Source organism: Heterodontus francisci, chromosome 18, assembly GCF_036365525.1.
Source record: "Heterodontus francisci isolate sHetFra1 chromosome 18, sHetFra1.hap1, whole genome shotgun sequence".
Lineage (NCBI taxonomy): Eukaryota > Metazoa > Chordata > Chondrichthyes > Heterodontiformes > Heterodontidae > Heterodontus > Heterodontus francisci.
Window position 1 is genome coordinate 32,469,545 of NC_090388.1, and position 22,881 is coordinate 32,492,425.

General features: G+C 44.5%; 1 protein-coding gene across 2 annotated transcripts in view; it reads left to right on the forward strand.

Annotated features, from left to right (window-relative positions):
• The window catches only part of LOC137379539 (ras-related protein Rap-1b), a 92,127-nt gene that overhangs the window by 19,273 nt on the left and 49,973 nt on the right, over window positions 1-22,881 (forward strand). Inside the window, exon 2 of one of the 2 annotated variants that reach the window (XM_068050496.1) lies at window positions 617-690. The gene's annotated coding sequence lies outside the window, so the exon portion shown is untranslated. Of the gene's footprint in view, window positions 1-616; window positions 691-16,460; window positions 16,480-22,881 lie in introns of those variants that run through there. The other variant, XM_068050498.1, reaches the window with a different exon arrangement.

The following is a 22,881-nucleotide window of genomic DNA, read 5'->3' on the forward strand; positions in this document are numbered from 1 at the left end:
TTTTAGTGCATAGCAACCAATTGCTGTTACCCCTCATTTTTAGAGTGTTCATCTTTTATGGATCTAAATTATCTTAAAACTGACTTGCTAACTGCTGTTATAAATATCAAATTCAAAATGACAGTTCATATCTATTTAAAAAAAACTAATGGGAAAATTATCCCTGCACAGTTTTATTTTAGTAGGTGGATTGCCACTGCTTTATAATGGGAGAAGTGTACATGAATTATCCAATTTATTACACCAGTGTGTACAAAATATGTGACTGCCATTCTGACCAGAAAGGTCTTGCCACTGGCACTTCGTGTATAGGGGCAAGTTTGTAAGACCATCGGAGGTACTGGTACCACGAGCATGCTCTAGAATTTTGCATTTGCACAGAATAAGAAATACTGTATATTTGTATCTTCTTTTTAAATTTGTTTATATTGGGTATTGAAAAGGGAGATTTCACTGACCTTGTAGAAAAGTGTACATTTTGACAATTGTGAAGGTTAATTCAACAAGGGTTAAAATTGTGTGTATAGTTTATCACTGATTTGATATTTGTAGAATAAACTTCCAAGCATTGAAGTTTTGCATTTCATTGCTATTGTGTTAATCCCTGATTTTGTAGGTGGAAGTCATTGAAGTCTGGATCCAGATACAGCAGCGTTACATCTACGTTGAGAAGCAGGGGACTGAAGATATGTAAGTTACTAAGATCCATGATTAAGTAAATGTAGAGGTTGTCTTCTTAATATGAAATGCCAGTATTTGCATAAACAGAATAACATTGTACCTGTGAACATCTAATGCATTAGACCATGCCAATCTACAGTTACTTTATGGAGAACTATTCAGCTGCTTCCAGGTAAAGTTCAGAACACTATTTGAACCACCTTCTGGTCCAAGTAATGTTGTAAAGGCTGGGAATTTAAATGTTTGAGAATTCTTTTAAACTGCAAATTTTTGTTTCATAAGATTTCACGGTTAATGACATACCCACATTCTTCCAGTAATATATTTTTTTAAAAGGCAGCTGGGAGAAGTTTGTGGATGTTGATCAGCTATAGTAGGAAGTATTGAGTTCCAGTGGGAGTTGGTTTTCAGAATTTTATTTTTGTATTTCAAATTTTAAAAGTTTGCTGGTCAGTCTGGAAATGTTCAATGCTAATGGTGCAGTTCTGTTTAGCCAGTCTTTCCTCAGATTTTACTTGGCTTACTGGATGGATTTATTGGTTATCAGTCAGAATGTTATTGATCAGCTTTTTAAACTTTATTTTGATCAATACTTTTTGGTACAGTATACCCAGAAGTATTCTTGATCTTGAAGATGGCAATTACTGACTGAGCTGCAGAGGTGGCTAGAAATCAAGTGAAAACTGATAAATTCTGAAAATATACCAAATCGTCAGCATCTGAAAAAGGAGCTTGATTTACAGCTGCTTGTTCTAACAGAGGTTCCTGTTTTTTCCCCCCTCCAATTTGCTGTTGGTACTAGTGAATTGCTTGTTGAAGCCTTGTTCCTTGGGGTACAGCTAGAAATAAAGTTGACATGTGTCTTTTTGCTCAAGCTGCTCCCTCCCATAGGGCATTGTCCAGCTAGGAAAGCAATTCTTCCCATGCAATGCGAAGCACCCTTTTTTGATCATTCATGGTATATAGGCATCGCTGGCAAGACTAGCATTTATTGCCCATCATTACCCTTGAGAAGGTGATATTAAGTTGCCTCCTTGAACTGCTGCAGTCAATGTGGTGAAGATGCTTCCAAGCTGCCATTGGAGAGGGAGTTCCAGGATTTTGACCCAGTAACAATGAAAGAAGCAATATAGTTACAAGTCAGGATGGCATGAGACCTTGGAGGGAGCTTGGAGGTGATCCCATTCATCTGCCCTTTTCTCTTCTCGGCGGTAGCAGTTATGGGCTTGTGAAGTGCTGTCAAAGAAGCCAAGTTGCTGCAATGCATCTTGTAGATGGTACATACTGCAGCAATAATGTGCTGGTGCTGGAGGGAGTGAATGTTTAAGGTGGCTGGATGTAATGCCAATCAAGCAGGCTGCTTTGTCCTGGATGGTGTTGAGCTTCTTTTGTGTTCTTGGAGTCCCATTCATCCACGCAAGTGGAGAGTATTCCATCACACTCCTGACTTGTATCTTGGGGAGGCAGAAGATGAGTGTCTCACCACAGAATTCCCAGAGCTGGATTTTAGGCCCCTACCGGAGCTGCGATTGGAGATGAATGAGGCTGAAAATTAGCCCTAACAGCTGGCATGCTGGCTACCCTGCTTCATCCCACCTCTGGGCCACTTTTGTGAAGGTGGGATTGGGGCTGGCAGGGCTACCTGCTTACATGCAGCAGATAGCTGATCAGGCTCGTTGAGAGCCTTATTAATTTCAATTAAAGGAGGCCAACTGGGATTTTCCTCCAGTTTCCTGCACTGGCAGGAGCCAGTTTTGGGGTCTGGAGGCAGGCAGGCTGGAGGGAGGCCCTCCCTGTCTGACTTGGTGCAAGAGCAGCCACAGGCTTCCTTGTCAAGGGATTCTTTTCCCCCACGTCTCCCTGCCCCCTCCCCCCAACCCCCCACCAATCTCTCACCCACAGTGGTGGCAATTGTATATTAGCATAGTTCGAGCATTGTATACAGATGTCTCGGAGTCTTTGGCTAAATAATGTTATGAAGGTGCTTTTGTTAATGTTTTGAGGACTTGTGTTAACAATTATGGACATTGGTTCATTTGGAAAACTGAAAGGATTCCGTGGATTTTTTTTTTAACAAAGGTCACTGGGAAGACACTTGAGTTTTGTGTTTAAAAACGACCTGTACTGGATGTCTCATCCCTTAAGATAAATAAATAACAGGAACCTTGCTGGCCAGGGAAGTTGTTTACAGAGATTTGGCATTCAATGTTTATGGTGGTCAGGAGATTTTGACTTGCTGTCAGGGTATGGACTGCTTTGAAGGCAGTTGGAGATCAGCCTGCCAAGGCAGAAGCACTCCATCTTTCTCCACCTCTTTGAGAAACCTTGGAAAACTGAGTATGTGATAGCTAAATCCCCTGATGCCGCACTTCTCCTGAGAAACTCCTGGCAAGCCTGCCAGATTAATTCTTGATGCTGCCTGAAAAGAACTGCTCCGGAAAAGATCCCAGTGACCAGTTTTCGTGTACCTGGACGCCAAACCAAAGGACAACTGAGATCCTTCCATATCTTTTCCTTTTCCTTCACGAATGAACAAGTATTTGGCCATAGTACTTTTTTGACTTTTTGTAAAGTGAATCTCTGCAGAGAAAACTTTATTTTTTATCTAAACGGTGTGTGTATTGGGTATATTAGAAGGGAAAATCTATTTACATTCATATTTCAAACTGTTAATGTTTTGCATCTTCAATAGATAAGTCTTGTTTTATAATCTGATTTTGTTTATTAAAGAAACCTGATTGGTGTATTTTATTTTGGGATAAAGAGTGGAGTATATGATTGACCATGTTGGTAACTGGGTAAACATTTAAATATATGTTGTGATTTGTGAAGAAGTGGAACTAGAGAAAGACCGTGCTCTCCTCAAGCCTCGGTTGTAACATATAATTGGTGGCTCTGTGTGGGGTAGCCCAAAACTGACTCTGCAATTGTAAGTGGGGTAATAATAATTGAAAAGAAAAGCTTTTTTTAAAAAAAAAGGCTTCTTGTGCATTAGAGTAAGGTTTACGCTACCGGAATGGATTTGTCAGTTGCTACGACCTTTCTGGGGAGGGAGGATTTATCCGAGTGATTTGCAGATCTTAACCAAGGCTAGGCTAAATGAATTGGCAGAAAAGTTGGCATTGGAGTTAAAACCAGGAGCGAAGAAAGCAGACATAATTGAAGTAATAGCATTTGAAATTGAAAGAAGGACCAGGCAATTCAGATGGTAGTTTAGTGGAATTAACTAGGATTCAGTTGCAGATGAAGCAGCTTGAATTTGGAAATAAATGGAAAAACTTGAGCTCGATCAGGAAAGAGAATTGACAATGAAAAAACTTGAACTTGAAAGAGAGGAAAGGGGAAAAATAGCATTTCAAAGAGGGAGAAGAAAGGGAATTTGAATTTTTAAAAAAGCTGGAACTAAGACAAAAAGGTGGCCTTGACTCCAGGGAAAATTCGTGTGAGGAAAGATCTGACTCCAGCCCAGGACCCAGTGGAGAACTGTTTAAATTTGTACAAGCCCTCCCGAAGTTTGAGGAAAGGATGTAGAGGCATTTTTGATTTATTTTGAAAAGATAGCTAGATAGATGAAGTGGCTGAAGGAAAGCTGGACACTGCTTATGCAAAGCAGGTTGATGAGCAGAGCTCATGAAGTTTATGCCATGATCTCTGAGGAGGCTTCTGCAGATTGAGATGGCAAAAAATGCTGTTCTCGCTGCTTATGAGTTAGTTGCTGAAACATACAGGCAGAAATGTTGGAACTATAGAATTTGAGAGGGTAAAGCAAATTAATTTTGAATGTTGGATGCGGGCACTAAAGGTAGAGGCCACATATGAGACTCTTGGAACACATTCTCCTGGAAGAATTTAAAAATTCACTCCTTCCGTTAGGTAAAAACCCATGTAGAGAACCATGTGACTTTAATGGATTCTTGCCAAGATATCTGATAGAGAAATTGGAATGACCACTCTGTCGTTGCACAACAGCAAATTGTCTCCAATTGTGAATTGCCTCCTCAATTCAAAGAAAATTTCCATTACCTTCCCACCAGGAGGTTCCTGTAGCCAAACTTGTGTATAATACTGGTGTATCTGAATGCATTCCTCATCCCGCTTTTGAGCGTGATGAATTTCTTGAAGTTTGTGTACTTGCCAGCCATTGTGAGACAATGTACTGTGAATACAACTCACTCTGCTCAACAAAGTTAACAAGCTGTTGTGTAGGATGGTCAACAGTTGCTCTTGACGCATCAGGAAAGCTTGCATCTTTCCCTGAACACACATACCATCTCGTAGGTGTATCTCATCAATCTCAATCTCTGAATTCTCGGAGGCATGCTTGCAATTTTCTTCTTGTCCAGCGAGGAAATCGAGGGTTTGTGCTCTGCCTCAATAATGTCATCAAAACCTTCTCGCAAGCCCTACGTGACTGCAAGTGCTTCTTTTTCCAATGACAGCGTACCTCTTCTCTGTCTTGGACAAAGCTCTAGATGCATAATAGATCGGTCTTTGACATCCATTTGGCTGCTCTTGAAAGAGGACTGCCCCAACCCTGTAGATAAGGCATCTGCTCAAATTGTAGTTGGTAATGAAGGGTTGTAATGTGCTAATATCTGGCAAGACTAGCATCTACTTAATTCTTCAAAATGCCTGCTCTTGATGTGTGTTTCAACACCACTTGATCTTTTTTAAGAGTTATCTTAGTGGTTCTATTACTTGTGCCAAATTGGGTAAAAATTTTGCCAACTGATTCGCCATTCCAAGGAATCTTTGGAGATTTTGGACTGAAGCTGGGATTGGGAATTCACTAATGGCTCTCGTCTTTTGTGGGTTATGCGCTTGCTACATGCAATATGTCCCAAGAAACGAATAGATGTTTTTGGAGAATTCACACATCATTAAGTGGTCAGCCCTTCTTGACAACTTAAAACCAATTTTACTCTCTGGTCATGTTCTTTGGATTCCCCACGGACCAGGAATGATGTCCATATAACATATCCTCTCTTTGAGGCCTTGCAGAATGTTGGACATAGTCGTTTGGCAAATTTCAGATGCAGATGTTATACCGAATGGTAAATGATTGAAACACAGTCTTCCGAATGGTGATAAATGTTGAGTAATCCAACGGAACTTGCCATAAGCCACTATTCATGTCGAGTTTAGTGAGATAGAAGAGCATACGTGTAGGCAAATCTCTGAAGTGCAAAAACATTAGGGCAGTAATAGAGGATTTTACTTACCCCAATATTAACTGGGATAGTTTGTGTGAAAGGAATTGAGAGCGCAGAATTCTTGAGGTGCATTCAGGAGAACTCTTTTGGCCAGTATGTAGCAAGTCCAATAAGAGGGTGCAGTTCAAGGCTTAGTTTTAGTAAATGAAGATGGGCAGGTGGAAGGAGTGGCAATGGGAAAGCATTTTGTTGGTAGTGATCATAATTCAATCAGTTTTAACATAATTATGGAAAAAGACAGCGATAGAACAGGAGTTAGAGTTCTCAATTGGGGCAAGGCCAATTTTACTAAACTGAGTGATTTAGTGAAATTGAACTGGAAACAGCTATTTGAAGGTAAATTAGTGTCCGAGCAGTGGAAGGCATTCAAGGGGTTCAGAGTAAGCATGTTCTCACAAAGATAAAGGGTGGGATGGCCAAATCTAGAGCCCCCTGGATGTCCAGGAGCTTATTTGGTATGATAACACAGAAAAGGAAAGCTTATGTCCGACACCAAGAATTCAAAACTACAAAAAGCTGAGAGGAGTATAGAAAGCGCAGGGGGGAAAGCAAACAGGAAACTTAAGAAAACAAAGAGGTCATGAAAGAATATTGACAAGCAGAATCAATGTGAACCCAATGAGATTTTATGAATTCATTAAGAGGATAACTAAGGAAAAAGTAGGGCCCATAAAAGACCAGAAAGGTACCCTATGTGTAGAGGCGGAAGATATTGGCATGGTTCTTAATGAATACTTTGCGTCTGCCTTCACAAAAGAGGGGGATGATGCAGATATTGTAGTTGAGGAGGAGTGTGAAGTATTAGATGTGATGAACATGGGGAGAGAGGAGGTATTAAGGGGATTTGTATCCTTAAGTGGATAAATCACCAGGGTCGGAAGAAATGTACCCCAGGCTGTTAAAAGAAGCCAGGGAGGAAATAGTGGAAGGTCTGATCAGTTTCCAATCCTCACTGGATACAGATGTGGTGCCGGAGAATTGGAGGACTACTAACATTGTACCTTAGTTTAAAAAGCGAGCAACGGATAGATCAAATAACTGCAGGCTAGCCAGTCTAAACTCTGTAGTGGGTAAATTATAGGAATCAATTCTGAGACACAGGATAAACTGTCACTTGGGCACTGGTTAATCAAGAATAGTCAGCATGAATTTAAGGGAAAATCGTGCTTGACTAACTTGATTTCTTTTTTGAGGGGGATCTCGATCTCTCTCTCTCTCTCTCTCTCTCTCTCTCTCTCTCTCTCTCTCTCTCTCTCTCTTTGTTCGAGGGATATGGGTGTCGCTGGCTAGGCCAACAATTGTTGCCCATCCTAATTACCCTCGAAGGTGGTGGTGAGCTGCCTTCTTGAACCGCTGCAGTCCTTTGGGTGTAGGTACACCCACAGTGCTGTTAGGAAGGGAGTTCCAGGATCTTGACCCAGCAACAGTGAAGGAATGGCGATATAGTTCCAAGTCAGGATGGTGTGGCTTGGAGGGGAACGTGCAGCTGGTGATGTTAGCATGCATCTGCTGCCCTCGTCCTTCTAGGTGGTAGAGGTCGGGGGTTTGGAAGGTGCTATCGAAGGGGGCTTTGAGTTGCTGCAGTGTATCTTGTAGATGGTGAACACAGCTGTTGCTGTAATAAGGTCAGGAGCTGAGTGGCCCTAGAGAAATCCAAACTGAGCATCAGTGAGCATGTTATTGCTGAGCAAGTGCTGCTTGATAGCACTGTTGACAATCCCTTCCATCACTTTACTGATGGGGCGGTAATTGGCAGGGTTGGACTTGTCCTGCTTTTTGTGCACAGGAGATACCTGGGCAATTTTCCACGTTGTCTAGTAGGTGCCAGTGTTGTATCTTTACTATAACAGCTTGTCTAGGGACGCGGCTAGTTCTGGAGTACAAGTCTTCAGTACTGTTGCCGGAATGTTGTCAGGGCCCATAGCCTTTGCAGTATCCAGTGCCTTCAGCCGTTCCTTGATATCATGTGGAATGAATCGGAGTGGCTGAAGACTGGCATCTGTGATTCTGGGGCCCTCAGGAGGAGGCCGATATGGATCATCCACTCAGCACTTCTGGATGAAGATGTGTACAAATGCTTCAGCCTTGCCTTTTGCACTGTATGCTGGGCTTCCCCCATCATTGAGGATGGGAATATTTGTGGAGCCGCCTCCTCCTGTCAGTTCTTTAATTGTCCACCACGTTCGTGACTAGATGTGGCAGGACTCCAGAGCTTAGATCTGATCTGTCGGTTGTGGGATCATTTAGGCCTGTCTGTTGCAAGCTGCTGCTGTTTGGCATGCAAGTAGCCCTCTGTTGTAGCTTCACCAGGCTGACACTTCATTTTTAAGTATTCCTGGTGCTGCTCCTGTCATGCCCTCCTCCACTCTTCTTTGAACCAGGGTTGATCCCCCAGATTGGTAATGGTAGAGTGGGGGATCTGCTGTGCCATGAGGCTACAGATGAATTAATTATGCTATTGCTTGCTGATGGCCCACAGTGCCTCATGCATGCCCAGTTTTGGGTTGCTAGATCTGTTCGAAATCTATCCCATTTAGCATGGTGGTAGTGCCACACAACACGATAGTGGGTACTCTCAGTGTGAAGATGAAACTTCATCTCCACAAGGACTATGCAGAGGTCGCACCTACCAATACTGTCATGGACAGATGCATCTGCGACAGGTAGATTGGTGAGGACGAGGTCAAGTAGATTTTTTCCTCTTGTTAGTTCCCTCACCATCTGCCACAGACCGAGTCTTGTAGCTATGTCCTTAGGGCTCAGTAGTGGTGCTACCAAGTCACTCTTGGTGATGGGCATTGAAGTCCCCCACCCAGAATACATTTTGTGTCCTTCCTAGCCTCAGTGCTGCTTCCAATTGGTGTTCAACATGGAGAAGCACTGATTCATCATTCGAGGCGGGACTGCAGGTGATAATCAGGTGGTTTCCTTGCCCATGTTCGACCTGATACCATGAGTCTTCATGGGATCCGGAGTCAATGTTGAGGACTCACAGGGCAACGCCGTCCCGACTGTATACCTCTGGTGTGTCTGTCCTGCCAGTGGGATAGGATGTGCCCAGGGATGGTGGTGTCAGGGACCTTGTCTGCAAGGTATGATTCCGTGAGTATGACTGTTAGGCTATTGCTTGACTAGTCTGTGGGACAGCTCTCCCAATTTTGGCACAAGCCCCCAGAAGTTAGTCAGGAGGTCTTTGCAGGGTTGGCAGGGCTGGGTTTGCCATTATCGATGCCTTGGTCGATGTCGGGTGGTCTGTCCGTTTTTCATTTTTTTTGGACAGTTTGATACAACTGAGTGGCTTGCTAGGCCATTTCAGAGGGCATTTAAGAGTCATCCACATTGCTGTGGGTCTGGAGTCACATGTTGGCCAAGTAAGGATGGCAGATTTCCTTCCCTAAAGGGCATTGATGAGGGTAGTGCAGTTGATATGGTCTACATGGATTTTAGCAAGGTTTTTGACTAGGTCCCACATGGCAAACTGGTTTCAAAAAATGAGAACACTGGAATATAGCAAGCTGGATACATTATTGGCTTGGTAGCAGAAAACAAAGGGTAGTTGTTGATGGGTGTCTTTGCGCCAGGAAGGCTGTTTCCTGTGGGGCTCTGCAGGGCTCAGTACTAGGTCCCCTGCTTTTTGTGCTATATATTAACGATTTTTACGTAAATGTAGGAGCATGATCAAGACGTTTGCAGACGACACCAGAATTGGCTGAGTGATAGTGAAGAGGTTTGCTGTAGACTGCAGGAAGATATCAATGGACTGGTCAGGTGGGCAGACAAGTGTAAAATGGAATTCAATTGGGAAAAGTGAGGTGATGCATAGAATCAGAGAGTTTAAGGCACAGAAAGAGGCCACGTGGCTCATCGTGGCTGTGGTGGCCAAAAAATGATCCACCTCCACTCTCCATCCAGGCCCCTCTAAATTTTGTACATCTCCCCGCAGCCTTCTCTGTTCCAGGAGAACAACCTGGGGCGGTGCAGTGGTTAGCACCGCAGCCTCACAGCTCCAGCGACCCGGGTTCAATTCTGGGTACTGCCTGTGTGGAGTTTGCAAGTTCTCCCTGTGTCTGCGTGGGTTTCCTCCGGGTCCTCCGGTTTCCTCCCACAGCCAAAAGACTTGCAGGTTGATAGGTGAATTGGCCGTTATATAAATTGTCATTAGTATAGGTAGGGGAATATAGGGACAGGTGAGGATGTGGTAGGAATATGGGATTAGTGTAGGATTAGTATAAATGGGTCGTTAATGGTCGGCACAGACTCGGTGGGCCGAAGGGCCTGTTTCAGTGCTGTATCTCTAAAATAAAATAAAAATAAAAAAATAAAATAAAATAACCCCAGCCTATCCAATCTTTCCTCATAGCTGTATTTTTCCAGTCCTGGCAATATCCTCGTAAATCTCCTCTGTACCCTCTCTAGTGCAATTACATCCTTTCTAAACAAAGAACAAAGATAATTACAGCACAGGAACAGGCCCTTCGGCCCTCCAAGCCTGCGCCGATCCAGATCCTCTCGCAAAGTATTCATTAATTTGATTTTTTGATTTAGAGATACAGCACTGAAACAGGCCCTTCGGCCCACCGAGTCTGTGCCGACCATTAACCACCCATTTATACTAATCCTACACGAATACCATATTCCTACCACATCCTCACCTGTCCCTATATTCCCCTACCATCTACTTATGCTAGGGGCAATTTATAATGGCCAATTTACCTATCAACCTGCAAGTCTTTTGGCTGTGGGAGGAAACCCATGCAGACACAGGGAGAACTTGCAAACTCTACACAGGCAGTATCCAGAATTGAACCCGGGTCGCTGGAGCTGTGAGGCTGCGGTGCTAACCACTGCGCCACTGTGCCGCCCTCAAGAACCATATCAATCTTCCACTCCTCCACATAGGTTTCTTCTTTGGTCTTTTATGGGCCCTACTCTTTCCTTAGTTATCCTCTTACTCTTAATATATTGATAAAACATCTTTGGGTTCACCTTGAGTTTGCTTGCCAATATTCTTTCATTCTCCCTCTTTGCTTTCCTAATTTCCTTTTTGATTTCACCCTTCCACTTTCTATACTCCTCTCTGCTTTCTGTAGTATTGAATTCTTGGAGTCAGACATAAGCTTTCCTTTTCTGCCTTATCTTACCTTGTAGGTTTCTTGATGTCCATGGGGCTCAAGATTTGGCCGCCTCGCCCTTTTTCCTTGTGGGAACGTGTTTACCCTGCACGAACGTGTTTACCCTGCACCCCTTGAATCTCCCCTTTGAATGCCCCCCACTGTTCTGACACTGATTCACTTTCACTTTAGGGTGGCGCAGTGGTTAGCACCGCAGCCTCACAGCTCCAGGGACCCGGGTTCGATTCTGGGTACTGCCTGTGCGGAGTTTGCAAGTTCTCGCTGTGTCTGCGTGGGTTTCCTCCAGGTGCTCCGGTTTCCTCCCACATGCCAAAGACTTGCAGGTTGATAGGTTAATTGGCCATTATAGATTGCCCCTAGTATAGGTAGGTGGTAGGGAAATATATAGGGACAGTTGGGGATGTGACAGGAATATGGGATTAGTGCAGGATTCGTATAACTGGGTGGTTAATGGTCGGCACAGACTCGGTGGGCCGAAGGGCCTGTTTCAGTGCTGTATCTCTAAACTAAACTGAACAAGTAGCTGTTTCCAGTCCACTTTTGCTAAATCACTCCTCAGTTTAGTAAAATTGGCCTTGCCTCAATTGAGAACTCTAACTCCTGTTCTATCTTTGTCCTTTTCTTAATTGTTAAAACTGACTGAATACCACCAAAATGCTCTCCCAATGCCATTCCTTCCACCTGCCCGTCTTCATTTCTTCAAACGAAGTCTAAATCTGTGCCCTGTCTTGTTGGACTTGTCACATACTGGGCAAAAAAGTTCTCCTGAATGCACCTCAAGAATTCTGCTCCCTCAATTCCTTTCACACTAAAATTATCCCAGTTCATATCGGGGTAATTAAAATCCCCTACTATTACTGCCCTATTGTTCTTGCACTTCTCAGATTTGCTTACATATCTGCTCTTCTATCTCCCTCTATTTGGGGGTCTATAGTACACTCTGAGCAGTGTGATTGCCCCATTTTTTTTGTTAGCTCAATCCATATGGGCATCATTTGTTGAACCTTCCAACATATCATTCCTCCTCACAGCCGTAATAATTTTCTTGACCAAAATTGCCACTCCCCCTCCTTTCTTTAACCCCCTCCCTATCGCGTCTGAAAACCCTGTAACCAGGAATGTTGAGCTGCCATTCCTGTCCTTTTTTAAGCCATGTTTCTGTAATAGTTATGATGTCATACTGCAAAGTGTCTATCTGTGCCTCAGCTCATTTGCTTTATTAGCTATACTCCTTGCATTGAAATAGATACCCTTGAGCACTGCCAAACTCTATTTTCTAACCCTCGTTTCCTGTCTTCCAGACTCCATTAATTTTCGGCCTTCCATTTTAATTTCTGATTTTGTCACAGCTGAGTCTATCCTTAGGTCCCTATTCTCCCCAACAACGCTAGCAAACATCCCACAAGGCACTCAGTCCCGACTCTGTTCAGGTGCAACCTGTCCAGTCAGTACAGGTCCCATCTCCCCCTGAGCCTGTCCCAGGAATCCAAAGCCCTCCCTCCTGCACTGTCTTTCCAGCAACACATTCATCTGTGTTATCCTTCAATTTCTATACTCACTTGCGTATGACACGGGGAGTAATCTGCAGATTACTACTTTTGAAGTCCTTCTTGCTAATTTCTTACCTAGCTCCCTAAATTCTGACTGCAAGACCACGTCCCTCTTTCCATCTATGTCGTTGGTTCAGATGTGGACCATGACTGCTGGCTGTTCACCCTCCCCCTTCAGGATGCTCTGCAGCCACTCAGTAATATCCTTCACCCTGGTACCAGGGAGGCAACACACCATCTTCGATTCACGTCTGCAGCCACAGAAACGCCTGTCTGTTCCCCTGACTGTTCAGTCACCTATCACTCTGGCCCTTCCATTCTTCCCTGTACCCCCTGTGCAGCTGAGCCACCCGTGGTGCCATGGACTTGGCTCTGGCTGCACTCCACAGGTGAAGCATCACTTTCCTCCGTATTTAGGACTGAATACCTGGTGGAGAGTGAGATGCACTCGGGGGTCTCCACTACCTGCCTGATTTTTTCTTTGACTGTCTGGTCACCCATTCCCTCTTTCCCTGCATACACTTAAGCTGTGGGGTGACCACATCTATAAACGCGCTACCCACATAGCTCTGATTCTCATGAATGCACCGCAGTGTCGCCAGCTGCTGCTCAAGTTCCAAAACCTAGAGCTCAAGCGGCTTCAGTTGACAACACTTACTGCACAAATGGTTCTCCAGGATATGGGAAGCATCCTGAAACTCCCACATAGCACAGGAGGTGCACTTTCGAGGTTGAAGCAACTCTGCTATTCCTTTATTTATTAGTTGACCCATTGCTACTGCTTTTTTAAAAAAAAAACCTTGCCAACACTACAACAGCTTAGAATTAATAAAACCTTACTAGTACTGATAAATCCTACTAAAAATCAATACAGTTCACTAGTTAAAATAAACCTTACTCAAAAAAACAGCTGCTCACTCGTTCCTTATGATTTAGGCACCCTATTATACACCCACCCTAACAGTAATGTACTAACGCAGCTATTTAGAGTTATTCCCTAACAGCAGTTACTTAACCAATCACCTTGCAGCTTTCCTGTGACATCACTGCTCACTTGGTTTTCAAACTCCAGTGCGCCTGGACTGCTCTCCTGGAAGGTAGGTGCTCTAGGCCGTGATCCTCGGGCTGTATTTATCCGCACCTTGCTCAGTGTCCTTTGCGCAGGTCTGCTCCTCTCCCGGAAGGTAAGGTCAAACAAGGCAAAGGGATACACAGTTATTGGGAGAATACTGAGAGGTGTAGAGGAAGTGAGAACCTTGTAGTGAATGTCCACAGTTGATAAGGTGGTTAAGGCATATGGAATCCTTTCCTTTATTATCCAAGGTATAGAATATAAGAGCAGGGAGGTTATGATGGAACTGTATAAATCATTAGTTAGGCCACAACTTGAGCAGAGTTGCAGTTCTGCTCACCTCATCACAGAACGGATGTAATTGCACTAGAGAGGGTACAGAAGAGATTTACAAGGATGTTGCCGGGACTGGAAAAATGCAGCTATGAGAAACTATTAATCATAGTTATATAGCACAGAAACAGGCCCTTCAGCCCATTGTGTCTGTGCCGGACAAGCACCTATCTATTGTAATCCCATTTTCCAGCACTTGGCCCGGAGCTTTGTATGCTATGGCATTTCAAGTAAAGGCTGGTTACCCAACCTGACGACATGGGTCGGGATGGGTTGCACTTCCGGGCCCGGCATTCGGGTCTGGTCGAATGCACTCTATAACAGGTAAGTGGCTCCAATGTTAGTTTAATTTTTGGACTAGAAAGATGGTTTTGTTAGTTATTGTAAGCTTGTGCAGATCAGCAACAAAGTGAAAAACGGAAGGTAAGTTAACTGATGGTTGGGTCGGGCGTGGGAAAAAAATGGAAGGACTTGTGCCGGGTCGGACTTGGTTTGGATTTGGTCTGTCGGGCTCGGGTCAGGTTTTTTGTTTTGCAGACCCGAACAGGCCTTTAGTTTCAAGTGCTCATCAAAATACTTGAGGGTTCCTGCCTCTGCCACCCCTTCAGGTAGTGTGTTCCAACCACTCTCTGGGTGAAAAAATATTTCCTCAAATCCCCTCTAAACCTGCTGCCCCTTACCTTAAATCTATGCCCCCTGGTTATTGGCACCTCCACTAATGAAAAAAGTTTCTTCCTATCTAACCAATCAATGCCCCTCATAATTCTGCTCAGCCTTCTCTGCTCTAAGGAGAACAACCCTAGCCTATCAAGTCTCTCGTCATAGCTGAAATACTCCAGTCCAGGCAACATCCTGGTGAATCTCTGCACCCTCTCCAGTGCAATCTCAGCCTTCCTATAGTGTGGTGACCAGAACTGTACACAGTACTCCAGCTGTGGCCTAACTAGCATTTTCTAGAGCTCCATCATAACCTCCCTGCTCTTGCCTTTATTAACTGAGGCATAGAATATTAATACCCCATATGCCTTCCTAACCACCTTATCTACCTGTGCTGCTGCATTCAATGATCTGTGGACAAGTACACCAAGGTCCCTCTATACTTCCTAGGGTCCTACCATCCATTGTATATTCCCTTGCCTTATTAATCCTCACAAAATGCATCACCTCACACTTTTCAGGATTAAATTCCATTTGTCACTACTCCGCCCATCTTCCCAGCCCATCTATATCGTCCTGTAATCTAAGGCTTTCCTCCTCACTATTTACGGCACCACCAATTCTCATGTCATCTGCAAACTTACTGATCATACCTCCTATATTCGTGTCTAAATCATAAATGTACACCACAAACAGCAAGAGTCCCAGCACCGATCCCTGTGATACACCACTGGTCACAGACATCCGCTCGCAAAAACAACCCTTGACCATCACCCTCTGCCTACTGCTACTAAGCCAATTTTGGATCCAATTTGCCAAATTGCCTTGGATCCCATGAGCTCTTAGCTTCTTGATCAATCTCCCATGTGGGACCTTATCAAAAATACTTAGATAAAAATTGGATAGACTGGGGTTGTTCTCCTTGGAACAGAGGAGATTGAGGTACAAAATTGAGAGGGGCCTGGATAGAGTGGATGGGGGGGGTCTATTTACTTTAGCTGAGGTCAGTGACTCGGGATAGAATTAAAGTGATTGGTAGAAGGATTAGAAGAGAGAGGAGGAAAACCCTTTTGACCCAGAGGGTGATTTTGGGTCTGGAACTCACTGCCTGAATGGGTGGGAGAGGCAGAAACCCCCAACTCATTTAAAAGGTGTCTGGATGTGCATCTGAAGTGCCGTAACTTACAGGGTTACAGACCAAATGCTGGAAAGTAGGATTAGGCTTGTTTTTTGGCTGGCACAGACCTGATGGGCCAAGTGGCGGCCTCCTCTGCTGTAAAATTGCAACGTTTCTATTATGCCTTTGGATAGTTTTTCTAGGGTTTTGTCCGCCGAAGATGTCGGATGGATTTCCCTCGCCACGGCTTTGTTAAGCTGCATTAAGTCCACACAGATCATCTCTTTCAGCTGATGTTGAACTTGGTTCATCAATAGGTGTGGTATCTCTCGGTGTAAAGATACATACCTTTAATGTTAAGCTATACTCTGTCTTCAGTCCTCCTAGACCTGAAAATAGTTTTGTCAAGTCTGCTTGAAAGTGACTTTTGTTTCTGGCTGTTTGATTTCATCCACTTTTTTAATTAGGTATAGGTCTAAGCATGCTATTCTGTTTAACAGAGAAAATTCTTGGTTTTTGAGAACGTACAGGGTTTCTATTCCAATCTTGCAGCTTTCCCTTGACTTTCAGCTCATTGTTTTCTGCACCATGTAACTGAGGGCTGGATTTTGTTCTCCCCCAGGCATCGGGTTCTGTGGCAGGTGGGGGTCCTAAAGACGGCTCCAGATGAGGCCCGCCACCGACCTCGAAGCTGGGAGGGCCTGGCCTGATCCTTCCGGTGGCGGTAAGGTTCCGTGGCCAGAACCACAATTTAAATATTCAAATGAATAAAGTTAATACATTTTAAATAGACAACGGCGATCTTGGCCTGCCGCAATCTTCAGCGCAGTCGCTGGCACTCATAAAAACATAGAAAATAGGAGCAGGCCATTCAGCCCTTCAAGCCTGCTCTGCCATTCATTATGATCATGGCTGATCATCCAAATCAGTAACCTGCTCCTGCTTCATCCCCCCCCAAAAATATCCTTTGATCCCTTTCGCCCCAAGAGCTATATCTAATTTCTTCTTGAAAACATACAATGTTTTGGCCTCAACTGCTTTCTGTGGTAACGAATTCCACAGGCTCACCACTCTATGGGTGAAGAAATTTCTCCTTATCTCAGTCCTGAAAGCTTTACCCCGTATCCTTAGATTATGGCCCCTGGGTTCTGGACTTCCCCACCATTGGGAATATCCTTCCTGCATCTACCCTCTCAAGTCCTGTTAGAATTTTATAGGTTTCTATGAGATCCCCCTCCTCACTCTTCTGAACTCCAGCGAATATAATTCCAACTGACTCAATCTCTCCTCATACGTCAGTTCCGCCATTCCAGGAATCAGTCTGGTAAACCTTCGCTGCACTCCCTCTATAGCAAGAACATCCTTCCTCAGATAAGGAGACCAAAACTGCACACAATATTCCAGGTGTGGCCTCACCAAGGCCCTGTATAATTGCATCAAGACATCCCTGCTCCTGTACTCGAATCCATTCACTATGAAGGCCAGCATACCATTTGCCTTTTTTACCGCCTGCTGCAGCTGCATGCTTACCTTCAGCGACTGGTGTTCGAGAACTTCCAGGTCTCATTGCATATTCCCCTCTGTTTGTAGCTGTTCAGATAATCTGCCTTCCTGTTTTTGCTACCAAAGTGGATCACCTCACATTTATCCACATTATATTGCATCTGCCATGCATTTGCCTACTCACTTAACTTGTCCAAACCACCCTGAAGCCTCTCTGCATCCTCCTCACAACTCACCCTCTCACCCAGTTTTGTGTCATATACAAATTTGGAGATATTCCATTTAGTTCTCTCATCTTGTGGATAGTTGGGGCCCTAGCACCGATCCCCACTAGTCACTGCCTGCCATTCAGAAAAAGACCCGTTTATTCCTACTTTGTTTCCTGTCTGCCAACCAATTTTCTATCCATCGCAATGCACTACCCCCAATCCCATGCGCTTTAATTTTACACGCTGATCTCTTATGTGGGAGTTTGTCAAAAGCCTTCTGAAAGTCCAAATAAACCACATCCACTGGCTCCCCCTCATCAACTCTACTAGTTACATCTTCGAAGAATTCTAGTTGATTTGTCAAGTATGATTTCCCTTTTGTAAATCCATGCTGACTGTCCGATTCTACCACTGTTCTCCAAGTGCTTTGCTATAAAATCTTTGATAATGGCCTCTAGAATTTTCCCCACAACCGACGTCAGGCTGACTGGTCTATAATTCCCTGCTTTCTCTCTACCTCCCTTTTTAAATAGTGGGGTTGCATTAGTTACCCTGCAATCTGTAGGAACTGTCCCAGAGTCTATAGAATCTTGGAAGATGACCACCAATGCATCCATTATTTCTAGGGCCACTTCCTCAAGTACTCTGGGATGTAGATTATCAGGCCCTGGGGATTTATCGGCCTTCAATCCCAGCAATTTCCCGAACACCGTTTCTCTACTAATACTGATTTCCTTCAGTTCCTCCCTCTCACTAAACCCTGTGTTCCCCAACATTTCTGGTATGATATTTGTGTCCTCCTTTTGTGAAGACAGAACCAAAGTATGCATTTTGATCAACCATTTCTTTGTTCCCCATAATAAATTCCCCTGTTTCTGACTGTAAGAGACATACATTTGTCTTCACCAGTCTTTTTCTCTTCACATACCTATGGAAACTTTTACAGTCAGTTTTTATGTTCCCCGCAAGCTTGCTCTTGTACTCTATTTTCCCCTTCTTAATCAATCCTTTGGTCCTCCTTTTGCTGAAATCTAAACTGCTCCCAATCCTCAGGTCTGTTGTTTTTTTTTGGCAAATTTGTATGCCTCTTCTTTGGATCTAATGCTATCTCTAATTTCCCTTGTAAGCCATGGTTTGGCTACCTTTCTCATTTTACTTTTGCGCCAGACAGGAATAAACAATTGTTGCAGTTCATCCACGTGGTCTTTGAATGTTTGCCATTGCCTATCCACTGTCATCCCTTTACGTAATGTTTCCCAATCCATCATAACCAACTCGCGCCTCATACCTTCGTAGTTTCCTTTATTAAGATTCAGGACCCTAGCTTCAGAATCAACTACAGCACTCTCCATCTTGAAGAATTCTATCATATGGTCGCTCATCCTCAAGGGATCCCGCACAACTATATTGTCAATTATTCCTCTCTCATTGCGCAATACCCAGTCTAGGATGGCCTGTTCTCTGGTTGGTTCAACGTATTGGTCCAGAAAACCATCCCGTATACACGCCATGAATTCCTCCTCTGCGGTATTGTGACTAATTTGATTTGCCCAATCTATATGCAGATGAACGTCATCCATAATTACAGATGTTCCTTTATCGCATGCGTCTCTAATTTCTTCTTTAATGCCATTCCCAACATCACTACAGTTTGGGGGTCTGTGTACAACCCCCACTAATGTTTTTTGCCCCTTAGTGTTTCCCAGCTCTACCCATACAGATTCCACATCAGAGCTAATATCCTTCCTCACTATTAGGTTAATTTCCTCTTTAACCAGTATTTCAACTCCATTGCCTTTTACTTTTTGTCTGTCCTTCCTAAATACTGAATACCCCGGATGTTCATTTTCCGTCCCTGGTCACCCTGCAGCCATGTCTCCGTAATCCTGCTATATCACACCCGTTTACATCTATTTGCGCTATTAATTCATCCACTTTATTGTGAATGCTCTGTGCGTTAAGGCACAAAACCTTGAGGTTTGTCTTTTTAACATTACTTGTCCCCTTCCCACTATTTCTCACTATAGCCCTGTTTGATTCTGGCCCTTGATTTCTCTGCCTATCACTTTTCTTCTTCCCCTTACTGTCTTTTGTTCTTGTCTTTGATCCCCCTCTGACTCCTTGCAAAAGTTCCCATCCCCCTGCCATTTTAGTTTTAACCGTCCCCAACCACTCTAGCAAACGCTCCCCCTAGGACATCATTCCTGGTCCTGCACAGGTATAAACCGTCCAATTTGTACTGGTCCCGCCTCCCCCCGAACGGGTCCCAATGTCCCAGGAATCTAAAACCCTCCCCCTCACACCATCTCTTCAGCCACATATTCATCCAATATATCCTGCTATTTCTACTCTGACTAGCATGTGGCACTGGTAGTAATCCTGAGATCCCTATCTTTGAGGTCCGACTTTTCAACTTACTTCCTAACTACCTATATACTACTTTTAGGACCTCATCCTTTTTTTTTTACCTACGTCGTTTGTACCAATGTGTACCATGACCACTGGCTGTTCGCCCTCCCCTTTCAGAATGTCCTGTGACCGCTCAGATATTCTTGACCCTAGCATCAGGGAGGCAACATACCATCCTGGAGTCTTGTTTGCAGCCACAGAAATGCCGATCTATTCCCTTTACAATTGAATCCCCTATAATTATTGCATTCCCACACTTTTTATTCCTCCCTTGTGCAGCAGAGCCAACTGTGGTGCAACGAATTGGCTGTTGCTGCTTTCCCCTAAGGCCATTCCCCCCAGCAGTATCCAAAGCAGTATATCTGTTTTGCAGGGGAATAGCCACAGGAGATTCCTGCACTGCCTGGTGGTCACCCATTCCCTTCCTGCCTGTGGAGTCTGAGCCTGCGGTGTGACAACCTCTCTACGTGCTATCCACGATATCTCCGCCTTGCGGATGCTCCACAGTGTCCCCAGCCGCCGCTCCAGCACTGAAACCCGGGCTTCCAGAAGCTGTAGCTGGAGATACTTCCTGCACACATGCTGGTCCAGGGGACTGGAATTGTTCCCGGCTTCCCACATAGAGCACGAGGAGCACACCAAGGCATTGAGCTCTCCTACCATGACTTAACCCTTTAAATTAAACCTTTTAGAAGATGCTTAATATCAATTACTCTAGGGCCCTTCTTGCCTGGTCCTCGTTACTACAGAACTCCCTGAAAAAACACTAACTATATATGAAAATAAACTGTAGAGCTTTCTTACCTTAGTTACTAAGTCAGCTATTTAGAGCGATTCTCTAACAGCAGTTACTCACCAGCCAATCATCTAGCAGCTTTCCTGTGATGTCACTTGATTTTCTCAAACACTCAGTGTGCGTTGACTGTGTCTGTGTTTATCCTTTTCTCGGTTGGTGATTCTTCCCACAGGTCCGCTCCACTTCGCACGGCTCCTGGAAGGTAAGTAACCAGGCCGCGATCCTTGGCCTCTATTTATCCTCTCCTCGGTCAGTGATTCTTCCCGCAGGGCCGCTGCACTCCGCTCAGCTCCCATGCCTTCAGAATCCCATCCGGGGAAACAAGGCGCCACACTGGTGGGAACAGGGGACGAGGCAAGTTTCAGTGGGGGGTGGGGGGGAAAAGAGAGGGTGTTGAGGGGGTCAAATACACGTTATGGGTGTAGGGAATGGTGGGAAAGGTTGAACCTTAAATTTTGTGTAGTTTGGGGGGGAGGGGAGAAGGTCAGATGTTGAAGATAAGTGTTTTGGGCGGAAGGTTAAATAGTTATTGGGAGGTGGGAAAGGGGCATTGGAAAGTTATTTAATTGTGGGGGGTGGGGGTCGTCTTTAAAAATTTAAATTGGGCACACGGCTTGTTGCCCTTTAAAAATGGCACCACTTGCACACAGCCAGCTGACGCCATTGCTGGGTAAGGAGCAACCCACCCCTCGACAAGATTGTTGGGAGGGGTGGTGGCGGGCTGCCCCGGCTATTTAAGTGAGACGCCGTGCTTAAGATCACGGCGCCTCTTTGGCATGCAGCCCGCATGTGCAGACTGCCATTTTTTACCTCACAACCGAGTTCGGCGGCGCACTCTTAAAATCCAACCCTGAATGTCAGCTGGTTATAAGCAATGTGTTAACAACCATAGCTCATGGTCTGCCAACACTGTGACACTTGCACCTATGTTCGGTTTGAAATTAGCCATACGTCTGTCATAAATGTCTGTCATCTGCAATGTCTGATTGGGATCATTAATCTCCCCGAGTAAGTCTCCTTTTTTATCTTCCACTGGAAGTTGTTGCAGTTCATTCACAGCTCTGTGTGGTGGCTTTTTGCTTGGCATTTTTGTGAGAAGAATTCTTGCTCTGTCACATCTTTTTGAAATGAGTCTTAAAGACTCATCAACTATTTGGTCCCTGATCAACTCAGACTTCAGTTCTCCATACACTGATCCCTCAGCCAATCTGTACAAATCATTAATGAAAGTGTCCACTGATTCGCCCAGCTTCTGGATCCTTTTAAGTGAATGTGGTACCATTATTCAAGAAGGGTGATCGGGATAAACCAGGTAATTACAGGTCGGTGAGTCTAACACCAGTGGTAGGGAAACTATTGGAAAAATTCTGAGGGACAGGATTAATCTGCTCTTGGAGAGGCAGGGATTAATCAGTGATAGTCAGCATGGCTTTGTCAGGGGGAGATCATGTCTAACAAATTTGATTGAATTTTTCGAGGAGGTGACTAGCTGTGTAGATGAGGATAAAGCAGTTGATGATGTCTACATGGAGTTCAGTAAGGCTTTTGACAAGGTCCCGCATGGGAGACTGGTCAAGAAGGTAAGAGCCCTTGGGATCCAAGGCAATTTGGCAAATTGGATCCAAAATTGGCTTATTGGCAGGAGGCAGAGGGTGGAAGCCTGTGACCAGTGGTGTACTGCAGGGATCGGTGCTGGGACCCTTGCTGTTGTAGTATACATTAATGATTTAGACATGAATATAGGAGGTATGATCAGTAAGTTTGCAGATGGCACGAAAACTGGTGGTGTCGTAAATAGTCAGGAAAGCCTTAGATTACAGGAAGATATAGTTGCAGTGGTAAGATGGGCAAAGCAGTGGCAAATGCAATTTAATCCTGAGAAGTGCGGTGATGCATTTTGTGAGGACTAACAAGTCGAGGGAATATACAATGGATGGTAGGACCATAGGAAGTACAGAGGGACCTTGGTGGACTTGTCAATAGATCACCTGAAGGCAGCAGCACAGGTAGATAAGGTGGTTAGGAAGGCATATGGGATACTTGCCTTTATTAGCTGAGGCACAGAATATAAGAGCAGGGAGGTTATGATGGAGTTGTATGAAAGGCTAGTTAGGCCACAGCTGGAGTACTGTGTCCAGTTCTGGTCGCCACACTATAGGAAGGATGGGATTGCACTGGAAAGGGTGCAGAGGAGATTCACCAGGATGTT